Source organism: Aythya fuligula, chromosome 33 (assembly GCF_009819795.1).
Source record: "Aythya fuligula isolate bAytFul2 chromosome 33, bAytFul2.pri, whole genome shotgun sequence".
NCBI classification, from domain to species: Eukaryota; Metazoa; Chordata; class Aves; order Anseriformes; family Anatidae; genus Aythya; species Aythya fuligula.
This window is the reverse complement of record NC_045591.1, coordinates 959198-965197: the sequence shown is the minus strand read 5'-3', so window position 1 is coordinate 965197 and position 6000 is coordinate 959198.

Below are 6000 nucleotides of genomic sequence, written 5' to 3'. Positions count from 1 at the left end.
CTGACCTGATCAATCCTGAAAGGCCCCATCCAAAGCAACGACTTAAAAGCACAGTCCCTCACCCTACAGGTCCATTCACAACCCCAACTCAAACATAGCACTTGCCCCCCTACTTAGCTTGAGAATGCTGGGAGGCAGGTTCCATCCTCACCAAGGAACACAAAGGCCAGCCAGGACATTGCTTCAGGCACAAGGCTCCTCTTCACCTGCAGAAATGAAGTGCCATCACGCACCAGCACACCAGCCAAATTTCTTCCAGTGAAACAACCTCCTCAGAAACAAAGTCAGAGTCAACTGACCTGCTGAAATCAGATACACACCCTCTAGATAAATCCCTGTCTCCCCCTGCCAACCACTCCCCAACACACGATATTTGCCACTGGACTTAATTCTCAGGACTAAAAATCAACCATCAACGTGGACCACAGAGGCCAGCTAGGATGTTCCCAGGACCTTCTTCGTAACAGGAAAAGAGGAGTCACCCAGAGGTGCATCAATAGACTACTACACCAAAAACAATACCCGTTTTCCAACTTTTCTCCACTCACCTTCCCGATCCAGGCTTCAAGCTTCCATTCACTGTGTTGAGCCAAGGTCACAGGGCTTAGAACAAGGAGAAAGAACAGACAAACGTGACAATCCACAAAACAGTCTATACCCACTCCTCTTCCTTCCTCCCCTGCTGCAACAGCCAAGAAGCCCCAGAGCCACGTGGCCCAACCCAGTACCACCGCTTCGCTCACCTAACATCCCAAGGAGATGCATCACGCTCCCAGCTCCTCTTGTGCTCCGAGCAGCTCCAGCATTTCAGGAACTGGAACCACTGATGTCTGGCACATCTCAGAAACGTGGCAGGAGACATACTCTGCTGTCACAAGGCGCTTGCAAAGCCAGCCCGACAGGTGAAGCAGAATAACACAGTCCACCGACCAACTCAGGGCCCCCACTGCTGTCCACTCACCCTCATGCTTCGTTCAGGTTTCTGTGCCTATGCCCTGGGCTACAAGAAACAGAGAGAGAAGGTCACATCCACGATGGACACGCAAACAGTGCAGCTCCTTGCAGAAAACTCAAACAGAGACCAGAGCCAGACAAATAAAAAAAACACCCTGAAGTCCACAAATGCTGAAAGACCATGAATGCACAGCAGCCCCAACAGAGGTAGCCACAGACTTACCCTTTGCAGATGGAAAAGGTGACCCTGCTCAGTCTCTTGCTAATATTGCAACTACATGGTCAAGCCTCTTGTGGCATGTAATCAAGCTGGTTTTAGTCCTTTGGTAGTCCTCTGGAGAGTTACACAAGTGGGTTGATTCATCTAGAGATTAAAATACAGCTCAAAAACAAGAGTGTATCCCACCATCCCAAAAAACAGTGAGCCAGCAACCTTCACTAAATATTCCTCTATTAAGTGAATTCCAAGCACTTAAAATCCAGAAATCCATAGACTCCAGCCTACCTAAACAACCCTGCAACTGACTGACGGAAAAACAAAGCACTTACTCCAAGGAGCAGCCCAGGCAGAATGAGCCAATAATGCCATGCCTGGGGCTCATATACCTATTGGCCCCACCCAGCACCCAAACCCAATCAAGTGGTAAAGGGGAGGGGCAAAGCACAAGAAAGTAGGAAGAGAGCAGGCACAGTAGCAGCTGTGATGTTTTTTTGTTTGTTTGTTTGTTTGTTTGTTTTTTGTTTGTTTCTTTTTTTAAATCTGCTTTATCTCAAAAACATGCAGAGAGCAGACGAAGCAAAAATCCCTGTGCTTTTGCTGCAGCTTTTAATATTGAACTGACAATATCACCAAGCAAGTAACTGAAACTTCTTCAACTGGAATTAGTTTAAACACGCTCATTCCCGTCTGTAAACACAGAACCAGCATTAACTAGCCCTAACCGTAACCCCAACCCTCACCCTAAACCCTAACCCTATCCCCAGCCCTAGCCCCTAACCCCAACCCTAGTTTCTGAGAACTACATTTCACAGCATGCTCCGGGCACTCAACATGGCCTCCCGGAGGTCCGGAGTCCCAGAACTTCATTTCCCAGTATGTTCTGGGCATTCAACATGGCCTCCCAGAGGTCCGGAGTCCGAGAACTTCATTTCCCGGTATGCTCTAGTTACCCAACATGGCCTCCCGTAAGTCCGGAGTCCGAGAACTTCATTTCCCGGTATGCTCTGGGCACCCAACATGGCCTCCCGGAAGTCCGGAGTCCGAGAACTTCATTTCCCGGTATGCTCTAGTTACCCAACATGGCCTCCCGGAGGTCCGGAGTCCCAGAACTTCATTTCCCGGTATGCTCTGGGCACCCAACATGGCCTCCCGGAAGTCCGGAGTCCGAGAACTTCATTTCCCGGTATGCTCTGGGCACCCAACATGGCCTCCCGGAAGTTCGGAGTCCCAGAACTTCATTTCCCGGTATGCTCTTGGCACCCAACATGGCCTCCCGGAAGCCTGGTGCCGGAAAACTACAACTACCAGCATTCCCTGGAGAGCCGGCATGGTCAATCAGAGAACCTTAGCCCTTACCGCCCTTACACAAAAAAGCCTCAAGCCCTAACCCTAAAAATCCTCGAAACCCCTACAGACCTAACCCAAACTATTTACCACACTAAACCCCTGAAGACCTATGCCTAAAACCCCTAACCCAATAAATTAACATGCTCAAATCCCAAAACCACAAAATTTAGACGCTCAAATCCCAAACCCAAAAAAATAGGACGCTCAAAACCCAAACCCAAAAAATGAGGACACTCCAAACACTAACCCAAAATATTAGGATGCTCCAAACCCTAACCCAAAACATTAGGACACTCAACACCCAAACCCAACCCAAAACATTAAGACGCTCAAAACCCTAACCCAAAAAATTAGGACACTCAAAACCCTAACCCTGGAGAACCTAACCTGAAAAAAAAAATAAGATCTTAAAACCCTAACCCTAAATAACTGGCCAAAAATAAAACCCTAGTACCCTAACCCTAAAAAACCTATCAACACTACAACACAAAAAACTCTAAAACCCTAACATGCTAATCCTGAAACCCTTAAAACCCTAACCCCCAAATCCCTAAAAACCTAACCGTTAAAACTCCAACCCTAAAAACCTTAAAATCCTAAACACGAACCCTGAGAACGCTTACCCTGAAACTCAACCCTAGTGCCCCATACCTGAAACCTTAAAACCGTGAATCAATCTGTAGCCAGTAACAGGCTCAGGAGAGGATCTCAGTACAGTAGCATTTTTATTCGAGATTACGATGGCGGGCGTCCCGCAAGCAGAAGGGTGCCTACTAATTCCATACACAGTTTATATACTTTTTTTTTTCCTCCCAAGGACTGGGACCCTCCCCTGTTTCCCCATTAACTGTGCAATCCAGGTTCATACTCTATCTGGTGCTTCACAGAAAATACACACCTGCTGGCCTGTTACATGTCACATTTCTTTTAAGGCTTTTACGCTTTGAGGTGGTAATGTTTCTTACACCATGATTTCCACCTAATGGCAGTAAGGATTCTGGTTGTCTGCATTTTACAAGGTTGTCTGTTGTAATAAATGACTAAATTCCGAATAGGATTACAATCAAAGTTTACAATTTATTAAATGAATAGAGGTAAGCAAACAGCACTTGGTGCACCAGGAGTCTCTGCTCCACCAAGACGCACATGAGTTACAACAGGCAGATGGTTTTTATGCTCCTAGTCTAATACATATTCATTACTACTTCTAGAAAAGGCAGGGTTATTATAATTAGTTCCTGGAATCCGAACCCGCTCACTGGCGCGTGCATATCAGTCTCTGGTGGTCCCTCTGGGGGTCTCTCATACTGAAGGATCATAGTCTTCCTCCCAGGCTTTTTCCTTGTCCTTCTCCTTTGTCCATCTTGGCTGGATGTCAGAGACTTGCATAGTGTCCCATGCAGCAGTTGTGATAGTTAGCAGTTATTCTGAAACCCCTTTGTTCTCTTATCCCCTATTGACCCGAATTGCTGGACCATTCCTTTGCAAGATGAGAAGAGGTAAAGAGAGCAGGAGGAACAGCAGCCCTGTTTTTGGTCTGGCTTATTTCAACAGGGTGCAGGAGAAGCAACCAGGCTGTTTCTCTTCAAAGACTTGCCTTAGCATTGCTGAAGGAAACTTACTGGGCTGACAACCCTCCCACCTATTTGCACCACTCTACAACATGGGGACTTCACCTCTCCAAGGCTGCATGAGGGAAGGGCGGAAACAAGAAAAAAAAACACATCCTGAGGCACCTCATAACCACAGCCTACCTACTGCAATACTTGTATCTCCCTTCTCAGCTGCTTTATGTCTGCTGCTCTCCATCTCCAAACCACATTCTTTTTAACTGCTATGCAGAGTGGCAGTCCTCCGGGCGCCACAGAGCAGCACCATATTTTATTTTTTTTTTTATTAGTATTTTTTAATTTCAAAACAGCAGTCTGCTTCCCTCTGGAGATGGACAGTAGGTCCAGCCAGTCACCGAGTTGCCAACACAGAGCTTCACAGTTCCAGAAGGCGCTCTTTCCTTTGACCGATTCCTTATAAATGTTATCTACCACTGGCAAAAGCAATAAACAGACTGCAAACATGCACTGCCATCTTTGACAAACCTTATGTTTTTAATTTTATTATTTCAAAAGAGCAGTCCACTTGCCTCTACATCTGTGAAGTAGATCAAGCCAGTCACTAAGTTGCTGAACAAGAACTTGATGGTTCCAGACAGCACTGTTTCCTTTGACCGGTTCCTCCTAATGTTTACCTACTGCTGGAAAAAAAAGCAGAAAGACTCTGTGCCAGCTGCCTTTGAGTACTCGCCCAGAGCTTGAGTATTTGCCCAGAGACAGACCAGATGTCTTTTCCAAAACAGTCAGCACGATGTATTATTGCACTGATGGAACACCACTTTAGCTACCATCACTAATTGCCAGGCAGGACAGCTCCAGGCCAAATACACACATAAAGAGGCACACTACAAACATCATGAATGAAACATGGGAAAAGAATTACTTATGCTATAAGAATTACTCACCTGAAGAAGAGCTGCATGCAATAAGGGCACCTACTCCTACATAGATTAATTTACTTTAAATGATCCTACTAGATGTCACCTTAAATAGATGTACTTTTCTCTTTCAACTTGCAAACACATCAACCTGTAGACTTTGACCCAACACCAGGCAGGGACTAGCAATACTAAGTAGAGGAGAAAACAAGTGTTGTGAGCCTGAAGTGTGTACAACCATAGTAAAGACAGCTCCCGAGAGGATGGGGAAACAAAGGGAAAGCTGCTTACCTCTGAGAAGTCGTCCTTGATCTTTGTGCCACGGACATTTGTCTTGAATGCTCAGCGCATGAGTTTAGGGGTCCCCGTCCGTTGAAGGCTTACCTCGGGGAAGTCCTACATGGCTTCACCTGTATTACTGTTTTTTTCTGCCAGCAGGCAGTGGCAGAAAATCCTGAGAAATGGCAGACATCTTCCCAAACCATTTTCTCAATAATGGAAGCAGTGCGAACCGCACTGAAAAACAGCAGAAAAACACACCCCACGTTGTCTCAGGTAGGAACTGCCCTGAGCAACATGCCCTTCCCAGGGTGAACCCAATGTACCCAAGGCCTTAGGGGGAAGGTAGAAAAGGAACCCAAGACTCTTAGTGCGTCTCCTGAGAATCGCAATTTCCATTTACTCCATGTCTTCTGGTCTCACAGGATAAGGCAGAGGTATAATTAATTCCTTCTCCATCTCTGAAAAGAGCTTTTCTCATATCTGTGATAAAGAAGAAAAATGTTATGATTGTGGGAGTCATTCCACAAAGCCACATGCGGTGAATTAACTATTACAGATAAGATCATTTTTAATCAAAAACACCTCGGCCACAACGTTGCCACTGCAAACATAGCACTGCACAAAAATTCGACTCAAGATATAGGAAAAGGCGAGCTAAGAAGACGAAGTTGACCAAAAGCATCTGCAACAACCATCTGGTAGATGGTTG